The sequence below is a fragment of the Engraulis encrasicolus genome, chromosome 5, assembly GCF_034702125.1.
Source record: "Engraulis encrasicolus isolate BLACKSEA-1 chromosome 5, IST_EnEncr_1.0, whole genome shotgun sequence".
NCBI classification, from domain to species: Eukaryota; Metazoa; Chordata; class Actinopteri; order Clupeiformes; family Engraulidae; genus Engraulis; species Engraulis encrasicolus.
Window position 1 is genome coordinate 7,108,651 of NC_085861.1, and position 19,049 is coordinate 7,127,699.

Below are 19,049 nucleotides of genomic sequence, written 5' to 3' on the forward strand. Positions count from 1 at the left end.
CTTCTACAGCTTCTGCAGAGGGTGTGGAGGGATACAGAATGTGAACGCTAGAATATGAACTTCCTTGAAGAAAACAAAAAACACATTGAGGCCTGAAGCCTTGACAAGCCCAACTTTTTATTGTCAGTGTAGGCTACTGTACATTATGTATTTAGTCCGTTTTCCATATTTGTGTTTTTGATAAACTATTTGTGATAAAGTATTTTTGTACTTTTGTATTTTGTAAATAATGTATTTAATATGTAAATATAATTTAAAAAAAACATTTAAACTTGAGAGCAGTCACATTCTTAGCTTTTGTTAAGTCTCCTCAGAAGGTGTAAGAAACTTTATTTCAGGAGGGAGAGCAAGGATCCCAGGTTGGCATAAATCACACCTGTTGGTCTGTCATAACAGGAAATGATGGTGTTAAGGTTAAGTAGGCCTAATACGCACAAGCAACATATTACAGGTAGGGCTATGTTACAGCAATAACAGAGAGACTGGATAATACTCTTAGAATCTCTGGTAATAAGCCAGTAGTATCAGTTGTTGTAAGCTGTATCATTACATTGAGCAAACATAGTTTAATTCTTTTCAAGGATTATGTTAAGGTATGAAGATTATACACAGGCTGCCGTGTTGGATGTTAAGCATGATCTAATTTTAGACCATGCACTCACTACATGACAAAGCAGTAATTACTACAATTAACTGTAAGCAAAGTAAACTGACTGGCTTTGCATCTCAAGCGAAAGTGTAGTCCAGAGGAAAAGGCTGAAAGAGGTTTGTTAGAAAAAGTAAACAATAGGATTCAGAAAGTGGTAGCCAATGTGTAAACAGTGTCGTGTGGATAGGATATAGTAAGCCTACATGTACGGATATGTGAGTGTAAACAATCTTTTTTTCTGTTTACATACAAGTAGAACAATACAATAGGGAGCAGTGATACTGCTTGAGCTACTCAGCCATGCAAGTCAGTTTATAATTATGTAATTATTGGGGAAAAAGTTCAAGAGCTCAAATCAGTGTTGCGCAACAGACATGGGTGAGCGGTTAGGGCGTCAGACTTGCATCCCAGAGGTTGCCGGTTCGACTCCCGACCCGCCAGGTTGGTGGGGGGAGTAATCAACCAGTGCTCTCCCCCATCCTCCTCCATGACTGAGGTACCCTGAGCATGGTACCGTCCCACCGCACTGCTCCCCATGGGGCGCCACTGAGGGCTGCCCCCTTGCACGGGTGAGGCATAAATGCAATTTCGTTGTGTGCAGTGTGCTGTGTTCACTTGTGTGCTGTGGAGTGCTGTGTCACAATGACAATGGGAGTTGGAGTTTCCCAATGGGCTTTCACTTTCATGGGCTTTCACATTTCACACTGTACACATGCCCTTTAGCACACCCACCAAATTATATTCCCTGAAAACTATTTATTACCATACAAGAAGTATGGTACTGTTAATGTTGGGAAGTCTTGGATCTTAGGACCACCTTCCTAACCATTAGGCCATGGCTGCATAATATTAGTGGTATTAATGACTAACTATGATAGACATTTGAAGTGATCTGGCCAAGTAAAATGACACCGATTTGTCGATTTGTCTTATGCCCCCAGGCCCGCTGAACAACATTCGCTCCTTCCTTACGTCTTTATACGTGTCATACACGCAATCAGTCCCTCTTCATGTGCTGTCACTCTCGTCAGCGCTGTAGTAGTTGTAGTGCACCCTGTACTTACTGGACTTTCCACACACCCATATTTTTCAGACTTCTCCCACACAGAGCAGGACATCTAAAAACTACAAAAAAAGGTAAACAGAAACCCCGATATTATTCCTAAAGGCAGAGAGACTGACTCACTGCCAACAAATAAATTAACTGATCCACTGCCAACCTACATAGTGCACTGTGTTAGATCATTCTGTAGGCCTACTGACAGAGAGAGAGAGAGAGACAGACAGACAGACAAGACAGACAGAGAGAGCCTCTGTTTAGGCTCCACCATCACCACCAGCAGTCTCAATAACCATGTTGTGACTAAACGGATGTGACTCTCTCTCTCTCTCTCTCTCTCTCTCTCTCTCTCTCTCTCTCTCTCTCTCTCTCCTCTCTCTCTCTCTCTCTCTCTCTCTCTCTCGCTCTCTCTCTCTCTCTCTCTCTCTCTCTCTCATTGTGCTTTATTAACATGACTATTAAGACAGTGTTGCCGAAGCATAGCATACAGTAAAACAAGACAAAATAAAGGTGTGTGTAGTGTTGCATTTACAGAATGTGTGTGTGTGTGTGTGTGTCTGTGTGTGTGTGTGTGTGTGTGTGTGTGTGTGTGTGTGTGTGTGTGTGTGTGTGTGTGTGTGTGTGTGTGTGTGTGTGTGTGTGTGTGTGTGTGTGTGTCTGTGTGTGTAGGGCCGCTGACAGCTTTGACCAGGCCCGGGACAAATTCATCTGATAGGGCCCCCCTCGAAATGCTAAGAGAACCCATTTCTGGGCCCCCTCTCTCTCCCTGGGCTCGAGACATCTGACCCTTTCATCCCCCCTGGCTTCCCTGTGTGTGTGTGAGTGTGTGTGTGTGTGTGTGTGTGTGTGTGTGTGTGTGTGTGTGTGTGTGTGTGTGTGTGTGTGTGTGTGTGTGTGTGTGTGTGTGTGCGTGTGTGTGTGTGCACAAGGGTGTGCCTGTGGCTGTGTCTCTCTCTCCCCCTCTCCCTCTCCTTGCACCAGCCACTTCCCCTCTTTGCCTCTCTCTCTCTGAGGCTGTGACGGTATGATAGAGGAGAGGGGGAGGGGAGATCTAGAGATCAGAGTGGAAAATTACAGTCATGTACCCTGTTGCTGTGTCTGAGAAGTCACAAGCACAAGCACCAATTGCAAACAATCACCCACACAATTAATCATCAAGAGCTCCTTTCATAAGATACAGGGGGGAAAGGGATAAGAATAGCCTGGGTCAACATGCCTCACAGTTCATCCATTCATTTGTTCATCTAAGGCCTCTGAATACAGGCACTCAGATTACTTTTCAAAATGTCTACAGAATGTTACAGCTGTAATGTCCTTAACCAGCATTTACTTCACTAATTGCCACAGTTATCTTGTCAATAACAACTGCTTATTATCTCCTTCTCCTTCAAGACACAGAGAGAGAAGAAAACTAAGCACACATCACCCCTCAGTGTCTGTTGGACCTGCTGAATAACAATTGGCTGACTCACCTCATAATTCCATAGTTCACTGTAGGCTACCATTCACTTATTTGCAGAATGTTTGTAATAGTCCCTGGCTAAATCAAATGTCTGCAAAGTGCAGTCTTTAAAATAGGGAGGCCCAAACCCGTAGGCCTATGGTCAGACAGGTTCAGTTCATGTTTGGCAGGACTTCTGACACACACACTGACTGTTTAATGTCTACTGAATCACAGTACTGTCTGTGACCTGTATCACCTCATTGCATAGTTCCTATACCATTCAGTCATTTGAAGACTTGTTTGCAACAGTCCTCACTCCCATCCAAGTTTGCAACAGTCGCTGGCTTGGAAACCAGAATTAAATGTCTTTAAAGTGCCATCTTCAAAGTAGGTTAGTCCATGCCCATATTTGTCCTATAACTATACTGTTCAGTTTGTGTTTGTTAGGATTTTTCACAAGCACAGGCCCATATTTGTCAGACAGTTAACTTTTGATATAACTTTTCCCACAGAGAGAGAGGGAGAGAGAGAGAGAGAGAGAGAGAGAGAGAGAGAGAGAGAGAGAGAGAGAGAGAGAGAGAGAGAGATTGAGAGAGAGATTGAGAGAGAGAGAGACCAGTGAGAGCAGGAAAAAAAGAAAGCTTTCATCCGTTTAGTCACAACATGGTTATTGAGATTGCTGGTGTCTGAATAGGCCGCACTACAGGGTAGAGTGGGCACCACGTGCATTATAATCCAAACACAGATATACACCCTTTTTATTCATGGGTGAAAGATGTTTTTGGGCTCAGACGTCAGGTGGAGTAACAGAATCTAATGCATATTAATTAAATTAGTAATTGGTGGATGATATTCTGCATTTGGATATGCTTCTCAGATAGTCCACTAAAAACAAAAAAAAACAAAACAATCTGCCGTTGCACCGCCTTGACCTGAAACGTCATTGGCCCAAATACATTTTTCATTCCATCACCCCTTATCTCCTCTCCCCCAGCCAGGGAAGGGGAAGCGAACACAACAAAATAAGCTTTGGACACAGTGGCCCACTTTACTTTCACCTTTATCACACGACACAACACACTCTTGTGGAGCCCTCACCCATTGAAGATGGTGTGTGTGTGTGTGTGTGTGTGTGTGTGTGTGTGTGTGTGTGTGTGTGTGTGTGTGTGTGTGTGTGTGTGTGTGTGTGTGTGTGTGTGTGTGTGTGTCACAGGCCTTTAATAAATATACTGTATACAGACAACCCGTGATGATGGTCAGTGGTGTAGTCTACGTAGAACGCAGGTATTTCAGTATACCCACTTAAAATGGATTGATCCATTATTTAGAATAGCACAAATATGTACAGCATACCCACCTCAAAAAGGACTTTGACTTGACACAGTGCACCCACGGTATACTGTGCAAAGGATGATGATGAATAGAGAGTGTCTTTGTGTCTGTCTCCTCAGTGTATGGGTGAGGCTGTGTGGGTGTGTGTTACTGTTGGTGTGTGGGTGAGGGTGTACCGAATATAAGGGTGTGGCAGGCTGTACCTGGTCTCACATAACTAAACAGCACTGTAACTCCCAAATGTTTGTACCAGCATGACTAATGGCTTTTATTTATGTTTAATTGCAGTAGAGGTTTGTCATCCGACCAATAATTTGGTCTGGAGTGTCATGTGACATATTGTTAGACAATGACAACAAGTGTCTACTAGCCTGATTATCATGACTCAAATCTCTTCGAGACTTGTCTGACCAGGTCTGACCAAGACCATAACAACTAACGTTCTCAAATGGCATGGTTGACCCACCTCCCTTGGTTTGCTACTGGTCGAGGGCAGAAAAGGCTGAGCCAAAGTTTAAACCAAACATTTTCTTAGTCCCAATAGAATGTCTCTGCTTAAACCTTGTAACTGTCTTGAACATGCCTCTACCCAGGACCACTGGAGATGTTCAAAGTTAATTGGTTCCCCACAAAGTGCGTGGAGTTCCCTAGCCTGGCGGAGTTCAGACTATACCTGAACAAGCTCTTTGCCTGAGTAGTAGCAGAGCTGAAGGTGTTGAGTCATTGCAATGGCATTGCGATGGCATTGCGAGCCTGGGTAGTGTCCACACAGTAAATGTAATATCACTCCTCTCTACTACAGCACCTGCCTAGCACCTGTGCCGCTGTGGCCTAGTGGATTGGGAGTTGGTCTTTAGGTAGGAGGGTTGTTTAACGGATGCCAACTGGCAGAGTTTGGAGTAGAATGTTAGTAAATGAGAACGACAGGAGTTCAAGCCCCGAGTGGCGGACTGCGCAGGAAGACCTTGGTTACACTGGTGCCGTAGACCCAGATGGGAGTGAGGTGTAGTGGAAGAACATCAGTAAACATGAGATAGCGCTGAGCTATTGGTCTAAATGTTTACCTCAGCCTTCTCCTTCGTGGCACGAAATGACTCAACTCCCCTACACAGAGGTCAGCTAAGAGGTCCACCTACTCTCACTCACACAGGCAAACACACACACACACACACACACACACACACACACACACACACACACACACACACACACACACACACACACACACACACACACACACACACACAGGGGCGGTCCTAGGGGCGGGCCGACCAGGCAATTGCCCGGGCGGCACCTGAGAGGGGGCGGCACCATCAAGAACCCCACCCCCCGCAGTGAAATCCCTCCCCCAAATGACATCGTGAAAATCTACACTATCATCACATAGTTGGAATAATAACATTACTATTAGTGGTTTTGTCAGTTATTATAACCATTACTTTGGATCTTTTGGCTGGAGGCAAGGCCTCCGCAAAATGGGTGGGGCGTTGCCTGGGGGGCGCAACTCATTGTCGGACCACTAATAACTACCTAACTAACCACTAACACGCCATTAAGCTGTTGTACTTTTTTGAGGAAAATGCACACAGTTGGTGTAACAATAGCCAGGCCATGCCCTCCTAGTGACAACACCTTCTCCGTTGTTTCTAGTCAGGCCAAGCCAACCATGCCGTATGGGAAATGTTAATTGTTATTCTCTTGGTCAGACCAAATCTCGAAGAGATTTGAAAGTCGATGATAATCAGGCTCGTGTAACACAACCACTGCAACCACCCACCACCGCCAACACCTGCCGTTTTGGCACTTTCACAATATGCTGAGAAATGGTTTCCCCCATCCCTACAGTCTGTGGGTTTTTCGTGGAAGAGGAGGATGGTCCACTCCTACTGTGAAAATGCAGAAATGGATGGATGCCAGTCGTCCACTTTTCACCCGCTTATAAATGTCAGCCCTCTATCTAACTGCTGTTAAGAAAACAATGAAAACGAATCCATAAGTGCTCCATAAACACATACCGAGGCAGATAATGGCAAATCATTGGCTTTATACATCATGTGATTAAATTAATTTCACCAGCTAAAACAAGTGAAAGTGCTGCACTAAAATCCATTGATCAAGACATGTCATAACACAGTCTACGAGTCCAGGGTATAGGCCCTATCACATGGGTATGTGGGGCTGTAAGGTCAGCTCACTCTCACTCACCTAATCCCTGTTGCGGAGGCAACCAGGAGAAGATGATAGAAACATCTGGCATTATTCCAAATGAGAGCAATGCCGTCTAAGTACTTAACACTTGCCTGAATCAAGCCCAATCACCTGTGCTGTCACCTGGCCTCAGTAGAGGCACATTAGGAGGAGGTCTTTATCTAAACACAGTGTGTGTGTGTGTGTGCATGTGGTGTGCTGCTAGTAGATGGCTGCAGCATACTACACTACTGCTCAAATGAGAGAGAGAGAGAGAGAGAGAGAGAGAGAGAGAGAGAGAGAGAGAGAGAGAGAGAGAGAGAGAGAGTAGCTTTCTGTCTGCTATTCAAGAAGAGTGGAAAAATACCAACACACACTTTCATTCTCTTCCTGCATTTAGCTTTTAGCTCCTGCCAAGTAGCTGTGTGTGTGTGTGTGTGTGTGTGTGTGTGTGTGTGTGTGTGTGTGTGTGTGTGTGTGTGTGTGTGTGTGTGTGTGCGTGTGCGTTGAGTGCGCGCGTGCATGCGTGTGTGTTAGACTAGTGCATATTCACATGATGCCTGTGCTGATGATTGACCGTTTAAACTATAAAAGTCCCACGCACATACAGGCAACACCTGGGCTAAAAATAGAGGAAGGTGTGGTTGGGCATCGCTCTATGAAGTGTGTGGGTCAGGAGGTGCGTGTGTTTGTGTTTGAGAGAGAGAGATACACCCTCATCCACTCATACGCACACGTGCACGCACACGCACACACACACACACACACTAAAGAGTCAGGGAGCAGAAAAGGCAATTGCATGTTTCTGTAGTAATTCTAGTCTGTATAAAAGGATGTTGAGAATACAGCAAACCGAGAACATGAATCAAAAACAACAAATAGGCTCGCCCTTTAAATCACTGTGAGCGACAAACCATGCAAAACAATGCCAGGATATGCTACTGTATTATGCAACATACACCACATGACGCCTACTCTCACTGTGTCAGTCGGCTAATGTGTGGTGAGCATGTCAGGCACGTTTCCGCTTAAGGCTATCACAGTTCAGGTATGAGGTGACCAAACAGCAGTCAATGAGATGCCGTGCAGTAGAGGAAGTCAAGTGTGAGTGGTTAAGAACGTATGACGGCATGACGGGAGGTTTTTTTTTATATATATTTGCTCAAAATTGCATCATGCATTTGTGTGCAGCTACCGAAAAGCAAGCAGCAAGATCAACGATAGCAACTTTACGTTACAACATCCATCTAGATTTGCGAAAATAGCCTGCATGATGAAGATTTTTGCGCACACGGTCTACCGCATAATCCTCCCAGGTAGGTGCAACAACCAGCCTCACACAGTAAATAAAAAATGCTGTGTTAATTCAGCACATAGTAACCTGGGACCAAATGTACTCTAAAAGAAAATGTGTTAAATCAACTCTTTAAGTGCTGAATTAACACTGCATTTTTTTATTGTGCACCTAAACATCTTGCAGTATATATGATTTCTCCTTTATTTTACTTTACAATACTGTATTTAATAGAGTGTGTGTATAATCTTGTGCCGAGATGTGTTGGCATGTTGCCGCCATGGAGCCATTATAGTGAATAGTTCATGTATTTGTCTAGTGTGGATGTTTATTTAGTCTTCATATGCTGAGTTGTGAGGTTGTGAAAGTACTATCAAATCTGTTGCTTTGTTTTGATCCCAGAGTGTGGGCTATGCTATTTAAAAATCCATGCGTGAAAGTGAAAGCACACATGCCGTTCCAATCTCAGTTTGATTGAGTCATGTGCACAGTGCACTCAAGGTATGATTCCCACGATCTTCAACCTTAATACAGCGCAGGCAGGGTGAAGTCTATATCCATCTGCGTGAGAACCAGGTTAGGTGAAGTCAGGTTAATTGGGCTATTTGTGTCAGATTTAGAACATCCATGAAAAACAAAAGCCAGAAAAACGCATAGTTGATTTTCCCAAGTCATGATTAACTTTTTAAATTTACAATGTGGCATGTACTCTTTCCTGGGAGAAAAAAATGTTTGTGATGTTCCGATAAAAAACAGGGGTTCCCAAACTTAACCATGATAAGGCCCCCATATAGGCTATTCGATTCCAGCCCAGGCCTCCTTACATGGGCCGTGTCACACCATTTTGTTTTTTCTGTGTACCCCCTTTCACAACCAGAATCAAGGTCCGTAAGTCAGTGACCCACTGGGATATACAAAATAATAATAATACTAGTAATAATGCTCAGAGATGCAACAGATTATGATAATGTAATTATTACTTCGCTTATTTTTTTTACATATTTATTCAGTTACTTTATTTTGTATTTTATATCCTGCCAACCTGCTGCACCTCCCCTAGCACCACCTCAAGGCCGCCACTTTTAAAACCACTGGCCTAGAAACTCTGACCTGATGACCCTCAGTCTCCAATTCGCCTGCCTGTTCTCTCATTCGTAAATTCTCCAGTTCACTCATTGAAATGTGTGTGTCACACTCAAAGAGTGAGACTTGAGAACACTGAATGGTTGCGTTTTTGTCATTTGTCTCTACAGCACTCATTGTGGCTGCAGTGGTGGCATGCGCCAAAGCTCTAGGTCAGACATGTCAGGGCATATCCTCTGCAAACGGCTTTGAGTTCAATCTGCCCCTCAACGTCACTGAATACACACGCCGGCCTCAGTGTGAACTTATGCTTGATATAGAGGTAATGAACTCTGCAAGGACAACAATTTTTTGTTAATAATAGCAAGTCTTTTATGTGATGGGGATACTGTATTTAACTGTACACTAGCATTACAGATTCCATCAATACCTGATTTACCTAGTAGCCCATTTCCATGGCCTTGCATATTTAAATAGAAAGCTACGTCAAAGCTGTGTACCTAATATGACTTTGCCTGATGTTCTCTCAATGAAGGGCCACAACAGGGCGGTATACGAAAATGGTATGGCACCAGTCAGCATAAGATTCCCAGTCGTGGGGGCTACAATGGACAACTTCACCCTGGCTATCTGTCCTCTGTCTGTGGTGCTGGACATTGCATGCCAGTTTAAAGACAATGAGTTTCATCGTCAGATTGTAAGTACAGTTTGTAGTTATACCAAAGACATTCGATTCTTCAACACTGGTTTGATTATTTAAAATAGTTGTTCAGTAAATTGAAGGTAGCACATATTGACTTTATCCCGCTTCCCCCATCCCCATTCTCTCAGCTCAAGAAGATGCACTGCTCCTGTAAGTACATCATCATTTGATTCTTTCCTTTTCAGTTTTGTAATAACATCTGAACTAATAATGTCTGTGTTTGTGTTAATTTATCTGACTGTCTGTGTGAGAGTGATTGTGTGTGTGGGTCCGAGTGAAAGGAAGTCAATGTTCCTAAGGTGCTATATACTGCTTCACAGTGTTAACTTAGTTTTACTTTCTCTTCAGGTGTCAACTCTACTGGCAGTCCCATTAGTGGGCTCACTACCTCCACATCGACAAGTGAGCAACGCTTTATATATATATATATATATATATATATATATATATATATATATATATATATATATATATATATATATATATATATATATATATAAATGATATTGGTACAGCATAACATAATCAACATAACATGATTAGCAAGCCTTTCGAAACACAACCAAAAACCCTCAGCAAAGCTACCGTTTTTAGGCAGAGCCCTCTACTCCACCTCCTCAGTCATTGAACATCTACTGTACACCTACTTTACATCAGTTGTAGTGATAAGATATAATGATAAATATACCACTGTGAGTAGAGGAGGCCCTAATTTCCTTGACGAGTTAACCAATGAGTTAAGTCTAAATAAAAATAAACAGTTGACAGACCAGGATTTACTCTGGGTTCTAACACACATCATGGCTAAGAGAAAACAGGCACTCACCATGCTCTATTTGTCCATGTATCCACTTGTGAATCCAAGTTTACTTTGCTAAAGAGTGTAGTAGATGTTTGGCAGATATATCCATGGTATAAATATTCAATGTAATTTGTTAAAAAAAATAAAGAAAGAAAATGAAATCATGTACCATAGACTACGTAGCTTTGACAATAAAGAAACTGAAAGCAAAAGACATTTCAGAAATGTTTTCTCACTGATAAGATAACTTACTGTAAACGGCACTCCCTCGACAACCTTTCCCCCTTTGTACCTCCTTCACAGAGAAGCATTCATCCTGCATGTAACTGAAATTAACAATTCAGATTCTTTACTTTATAGTCTTGTCTTGGGGAAATGCTTTTACACTGAGCTACCTTCGATACTAAATGTTACTTAAATTTGTACAGCAAGTTCAGTCCATGGCCTCTCATGTTGATCAAATACTCTGGCAAATTACTCCCCCCACCAATTTATAAAGCTTGCACCAATGCAGTATAAACACTACTTACTGCATGTCACTGCAAACTACCTTTAGTGTCCGCTGCATCTCACAGCATTTCTAATCATTACAGTCATGAATTAGAGTTGATGATTTTTTTTGTCATTTCAGAAGACTACCATAGAGCACATGTTGGCATATACATCACCATTGCCCTTTTAGTCATGGTCATTCTTGGACTGGGGAGCTGCACGTTGAGGTGTGTATTTGATTTGTGCACTGTGTTCGTAGTACCATATAGCTTTTCTATGCTGTAAGAGGCTAAGTATTTCCCCCTTTAGTGTAATGATTAGTGTTGTAATCACATCAGGAAGAAGACGGTGACCCACGGAGATCAGCATGACAACGTCAGCTCATCTGCCAAGAGCTCCACGGGTGCCTCTCAAAGTCAAGAGATTGGCATGATGCCTTAGAATAGATCACAACAAACTAGCATTATGATCCGTATAGCTAACGATTGTGAAGGTTATTATAACTCCTGAAAGGCAGGTTTACTCACCAAGCTCTGTTACCTCTGAGTGAGTGGCATATCTTCTAGTAGAAGAGGCCTTTTACTTGAATTTTGTTTGAGGAACATCATCACTTCTATTGGACTTGTTACCACTTACTGTATGTTATCTCAGCTGGATAAGGCACTAAACCGCCTTAGTTGAATGTTTTGCACTCAGGCTGTATACTATTATATATATATATTATAATATATACTAGTATATTATAGTATTGTAATAGTGATGTTATATTCACATGCTCACACCATTTCACTTTCACTTTTACTTCACTTTCATACTGGGAGCAAAATAATTCATTTTAGACACAGCTTTACTTTGTGGTGCTGTACACACGGCCAGTCTATCCCTCTTACGTTTTGCTTTTTAAGTATTAAGTATTATTTAAGTATTAAGGATGTTTCTCAGCACTTAAGCATTTCTTCTCAGAACATTTCGCAGCCAGCTCTGATTAAGCTTTTTATACCCTTTGTATCATTCAATTCATTCCAATCCATTCACAAATGGACATGCTGGTTTTCAGTGCACCGTTACTTATAAAGTAGACCTCACCTGACCTGACAAGCATGCGGTCGCGCACGTGTGCACACACACACACACACACCCTGACCAACAGTCATTACTATGACGGGCTGGGCAAATGGTTCCGAATCTAATGGATCAGTTAGTTAAAAGGTCAAAGCATACAAGTACCTACTGGGAATTACATTCGCATAGTGAAATCAAGTGTCGTGAAAGGGCTTGGCACAGTAGTATTTTATTTATCCTGGAGGAAATGAAAAAAAGAATGTGAAATAAATGGCTAGGTAAATGTTAACTGTACTATTTGCACTGATACCCTTTGGCACTTTACATGACAGGGATGAGATCAAATTATTATATTTTTGCGACACAGAACCACAAACATGGTAAGGTCAGGGATAGCTCTTGAAATATGTTCTCCTTGTGTTTGCATTGCCATGCCTTGTTAATGATTGGTGCAGCTGCTGGGAGAATTCTCCCTTGTTTCTTCATAACTGTTTCCTGTTCCTTGTATGAAGACCTGTTTATTTTTAAGAAATAAATATCTTTTGTGATACCAAGATGTGTTTTGATGTTGAGATATGCTAAGGTTCATAATGTAAGGGTCCCTTTGAAAATGACATCTCTACAAAGGGAGCGGCACCTAAAATAAAGAGAACATGTTTTTGTTATGTCTTGTCCTCTTCCATCAGGGACCATGTTGGAAATAAGTGTTCACGCTTTTACATGTTATCCCTTGGATACCTTTTGTCTTCCTATATCCATAAATGAACCAAACCAAACCAAAACAAAAACATTACTCCACTAGCCTAGGGGTTATTCCAAGCAACTGGCATAGTAAACCAGGTTAAGTCACCCTTGAGGTCGTGGTAAATCATCCAATAGAAGAGCTTGCAGGCCTGCTTTTCATAACAGAATGACACCTGTTGTCTATCTACAGGCAGGTTTACCACTTCCCATAGGATAACTTACCACGTAACCACGCTTATCACTCAACCAGCTTCTTGGAATACCCATCTCGTGTGGTGTGAGAGCAAGATAGAACTCTCTAGAAATCAAGTGCTTGTGGTCATATAAGTAGGTTTATAAAAACGTTTTCCCCACCATAGCAGGGTTTCCCTTCCTCCTCTTTTGTTTTTACATTTTTGTGTTGTTTTCCAGACACCCCTAAACATACATCACATACCTTATGTAGGCCGACATGCCCTACTCACTAGGTTGTGCTAGTACTGAATTTGGAAGGCAATAGTTATGTTAGACCCGAAGCATTTCCTTACACACCACAAATAACTAATAATAAGTGATTCTCCATTTCATGCAGGCAAACCTACAGGGCAAGTGACATGATGACCTTCTTTATGCAAAGTAGGTGAGGCATGCTTTGGTGAACGTTTGAAGTAAAGGAGACGCGCTCACACTATCGCCTATACTATTTAATACAGATTGTAACTGGGTGCTGAATCCCACATAATATATTGATGAAGAAAGGAAGCGAAGGACTGCACTCTTCAGATTTTTCTCTGTTTATTCGCCTACGAACGTTTCGGGCAGAACCCATCTTCAGCGTGTAATGGCGATTCATTACATCTGAAGAGTGCTGTAATTCGCTTCCTTCATGCTTTGTTGAACCACATGTATATACACATTCACACACAAGCACACACTTTTCTTGGTTTGCATTGTCTCGCTTTCCACATCACATCATCTGTGTGGTAATGATTCACGCTGTATATGACTTTGATATTCCTAATTGGAACAGGTTATACATCATCCAGCAAATTAAGCAAGTCAACCACACTGTAAAAAATGCATGTTGAAATTACGGCAAAAAACTGTCAAATTGCAACAGTCAGGGACCGTAAAATGTAAAACAGTTTATCTCTGTACTAAATATGGCAAGCCACTATTTAGTCAAAAAGCGCTACATAACTTTATTTTTGACAGGTGTCATATGTAGAAAATACTGGACTGTTCTCTGTAAACGAAGATATTGGAAAATACCGTTAAGTGAGATGAAGTAGTCAAGAAACGGTACATAACTTTATTTTTCACTGGTGTCAATATGTACAAAATACTGAACTGTTCACTGAAAAGAAAATATTGGAAAATACCGTTAAGTGAAGATGAAGTAGTCAAGAAACGGTACATGACTTTATTTTTCACTGGTGTACACATATGTACACAGCAAATTTGTCAGAGTTCGATTGATCAGAGTTAGACTGGTGTTAAACTGAACTTCCCATTTGCTCTTTGATGTAAAAGTGCCCTTCAGCAGAGGTGTCTTTTAGTGTTTAAAAGTGAGCTAGGAGGCCTAACAGCAATTGCTGACATAGGGTAATTAATTAATAATTCAATAATTTAATAATAGGCCTACTATTGATTTAATAATTAATACTACTACTAATAATGATAATTTGCATAAATAATACTACAACCATGTATAATGAGGCCAACACTATCTGATGTAATCCCCCCCCCCCCAAAAAAAAAGAAAGGCCCTGAAAAGTAGGGGGGGGGGTGTTGCGCTCCATGCGGCTCTCCTCCTGACTTTTTTCCCCTAATGTGGCTCTTGAGGAAAAAATAGTGAGTATCACTGGGCTAGTATAATCTGAAAAAGTCTACCTGGGACAGTAATCCCTTGAGCTCTTAGAAGTAGCCCAGTCTATTTGAAACTGTCATTCTACCCCATCCGAATCAATCTATCAATCAATTCCTGACCTCACCTGAGTGCTAAGGGCTGTCATGCAATGATTAACTTACTGCCTGCACCTGCCAAATGCTTCATCACTCGGGTCACATGGTTCACTTGAACATGTATTTAAACAGGGACTGTTGCATTGTACTGCTCACTGGTTGCTAGCTAGCTAGCTGGCTGGCTGGCTGTAAGGCCGGCTGGCCGGCGGCTGGCCGGCCCTCACCTGGCCGGCCCGGCTAGCAGGTCACGTTGTAAGGGTGGCTGCATGGTGGCTTGCTAACTAGCTTGTTTGTTAGCTTGCTTGCCCCGCTAGCTTTGGCCTTCATTTTCCTTAAGGTTATTTTCAGGCCTTTTTTAAATAAAGAATGGATTTGCATACCCTTCATTGATGATACTAGACTGGTCCACCTGCCTGCACTAGCAATCTGGCAATTGGACATTTATTTAGGTATCTAATTAAGTTGATGTTTATTGGACTCCAATGAGTAGAATCAGTCTAATCAGTTGTCTGTGATTGCAACTCTATAATTGGACTCACCTGAGTATAATCAGTCCAATCAGTTGTCTGATTGTAACTCTATAATTGAACTCACCTGAATATAATCTGTCCAATCTGTTTTGGCAACCACTGCTGCCATAATTTTACCGTAAAATGTAAAAAAAATAATACCGTTATTTATTTAACGGTAGGCTTTGGCAACCACTGCTGCCATAATCTTACCGTAAAATGTAAAAAGGAAATATACCGTTATTTGTTTAAAGGTAGACTTTGGCAACCACTGCTGCCAGCAATTTTCCGTAAAAACAACAGTTCTTTTTTTACTGTGCACGTCAAATGAATAAACTATTATGAACTTGAGTATTATTGGAAGGAAATTAATTCACCAATGAACAATGTTGCAATTTTTTGTTTTCATTGATTTTCATTACGTTTGGTCTCTACAGGGGAATTCATTGTGTGTGTGCTTGTGAGTATCATCTTCTTAACTCTAACTGAAATTATGAAGTTGAAAGGTGCCTTGCATTATCAAAGAAAAAGTGGTTTTAACAACACATATCTTGAAATCCTCAAAATACAAAACATGACTTTAGTAGGTATCAGGAGATACGTACTAGCCAAGCATGTTAATCTGTTAAACTGATGCGCGAGTGAACCACTTCCATGCAGAGTAATTGTGCAACTGATTGTGCAAGATAACACTGCTACTTGTCAGGGGAGATTGGGTACTTTCTCTGTTCACGAGATGAAAGAAATAAATACCTCACCCCAAAACGTGTGCCTGTGTGGATGTAAGAGTCATTGTTCTCACTGAGTTCACGCGCGCACACACACACACACACACACACACACACACACACACACACACACACACACACACACACACACACACACACACACGCACACACACACACACAGCCGGCCTCTGGAAAATGCCACAATGTTAGCGTTGCTTCAGCCACGCAGTCATAATGTTTAATGTCTAGCTCGTAGTGCAAACAAAGGAATTTGACTACTCCATTTCACACCACAGGCACAAACACACAGGTCGCTGCAGTGCTAGCCTTTTAGTACGTTTGACTTGCCGTCATGCTGACACAAATGCACATCGCAGCTTTGCAATGGCTTCCTTTCCTTTCAAGCGACTGCAATCCTACAGCGCAACATGTATTTATTGGAACCGTTAACTCTGCATGCCAATTTCGGACATTTTTTTTAAAATATGCTTTCTATTCTAAAGTGGAGTAGAACAAAGCAACGTAGAGTCAATAGGACAATAGAACCTTGCAGAGACTTATCCTCCACACACACACACACACACACACACGCACACGCACACACACACAGGTAGATACAATGTAGTGGCCATGACCAATCTCATCAGTAAATCAGATTAGTCATGGCCACTACATTGTATCTACCTGTGTGTGTGTGCGTGCGTGTGTGTGTGTGTGTGTGTGTGTGTGTGTGTGTGTGTGTGTGTGTGTGTGTGTGTGTGTGTGTGTGTGTGTGTGTGTGTGTGTGTGTGTGTGTGTGGAGGATAACTTGATAAAACTGGCTACCTTATTAAGTTGCCATCAACCCATCAAAATGGGTGTGAAGTAATCTTTAGTGATAATTAGTGGGTTAAAAGAAACACTAGAATGAAAGACTTAATCATTAGCTTTTATTTAAGCAAAGTGTGCAAGTAACATAATACATTACCATAGTAATTTGAGATGCAGAATGGGAAAAGGCAGTTTAATGGCACAGGGGTAGTGGGGTCACCACTGAGTGAGTACTGAATGAAACCGTGAACACAATAGAAATGGGTCTGACCGTTGAACTCCACAGCATTTTAAAGAGACTGCAGTACAGGGGCCACGATGGGGAGGCGGTTCCCTGGCAGTCTCGGTCCAATCTGAAAAAGACAAAAAGAGAGGGAAAGGACGGTGGGTGAGTGAGATGCTATCTGAATCCATGTAGTAACAGCAGTATACAGCAAAGTGACATGCAAGATAGATCCAAAAAAAGCATGCAAGTTCAATATCCACAGAGATCAATAAAAGTTACTATTAGGGGTCAAAGGTCAATGTCATTGAAAATGTACATCTTCTTACATTTGAACAAACATGTATTTCAAATAGGTATAGAACGAAAAGGTAGGCCTTGCACATCAGAAACAACAAATCTGAACTTGGAAGAAATCTGAAATCTGAAGCTCTAAAGGTGCACTGTGTAGGATGGTGGCCAGAGTAGGTATTGCCGCAATGCTGCTCATTGAAACTGTGCTGCCCACTGCCAAATTTGATCTTTTCATGAATATTTTCTAAATAATGAACTAATAATTAGCCTACTATTATGACCAAAGTACAGTAAGTTTTGCAGCTAGAATTGGATGGTGGTGGTAAATATTCGTGGAAAAAAGTAAGGGGTCTTACACACTAGGGCGGTAAAGCGTCGCGGAATGACCGCGATTTTTTTACCGGCGTCTGTGAAAATACATTGAAACATATCTGTTCTTACACACCAACCAGCGGTAGTCGGGCATCAGCGGGGCGGGAGTCGGCTCCGCGCTGCGCTGCATTTGTAAAATAGAACTCGAGCGTATTTTTCACGGCGGTGTCTCATTCAAATGAATGGCAAAGTAGCACGCTAGCTTTGGCTTTGGGGCGGGGGGTTGAACGCTGTCAGTGTGAAAGGCAGAGAAAAACACACCGGCCGAAACTAAGCAGAAAGACCGCGTTCGTCTCGCGTCCGTTCCGTTCGGCTTTGGTACGTTTGACCCCTAACATTTGTGAATGGGCAGCATGAATTCTGGAAATATACTAAAATATCACACAGTGCACCTTTACAGAAGACTCCCAATGCAAAGAGATATATCATGGGCATTCCAATGCAATGGATTTGACAGTAAATGCCTTGGCTGAAAGTTTACAGCAAGGTGTGCCCTTTACTTAAAGCAAAACTGGCCTTTAATACAAGCGAAAACATAAAGCTCAATTTTTACTCCAGGGGAGGTGTAAAATGATCTTACTTCCAGAAATGGTGTGGTCTACACTGTTACCACATTGTTGTAATGATAACAATACAAGCAGTGTTTTCTGTCAGTTGTAAGTTTTTTGTGATTTTTTTTTTCTGTCCCAAAGGGGCAGGGGGTCGGAGGGGGCGTCGCCTGGGCACAAGTCATTGTACCGCTGCCACTGCAACTTCGGATCATGAGTCATAGTCACGTGCACCGGAGACGAGCCTCCCACACACCCACTGCCTCCTCTGATTCATTGGAATGGCTTTTGTTTGTTGAGCACGTCTGGACACCCCCCCCCCCCCATTCTCCCTTTCTCTGCACTCTCTTTTCCTACCACTTTTCTGTCCTTCCTACCCCCTCTTCTCACTCACACTTTGTCTCCTTCCTTCTCTCTCTCCCTCTCGCTTTCTCCCCGCCTCTTTGACTGTATCTGTGTCATTTTTAGGACATGTGGGTTGAGCAGAGGAAGTGGGGGTGGAGCAGGGACATGTAATACAGAAATCATGTGCGTGAGCACATAGGAAGTTCACAGGATTGGAAGTTCATAGGAAGGGACACATAGAACAGAGTCCATGAATCTTGTGGTGTCAACTCTCTTACGTCAAGATTTACTGCTCTGCTGGGGGGCAAATAGCATGGTCTATCTGTTAAGACATGGCCCCTGTTATGAATGTGCTCTTACCAGAATGAACATAAAGATGAATGTCCACGCACACTGCTCCCGTGTTGCTTTTCTTTTATTTTCA

The 19,049-nt window shown here is 42.3% G+C and overlaps 1 long non-coding RNA gene across 1 annotated transcript; it reads left to right on the forward strand.

Moving 5' to 3' along the window:
- Nucleotides 1-9,578: 9,578 nt before the first annotated feature.
- Nucleotides 9,579-11,259, forward strand: LOC134448266 (uncharacterized). The gene is made up of 4 exons (XR_010034702.1): nucleotides 9,579-9,746; nucleotides 9,881-9,902; nucleotides 10,101-10,154; nucleotides 11,186-11,259. It is a non-coding gene; the product is annotated as an uncharacterized LOC134448266 (long non-coding RNA).
- Nucleotides 11,260-19,049: the final 7,790 nt, after the last annotated feature.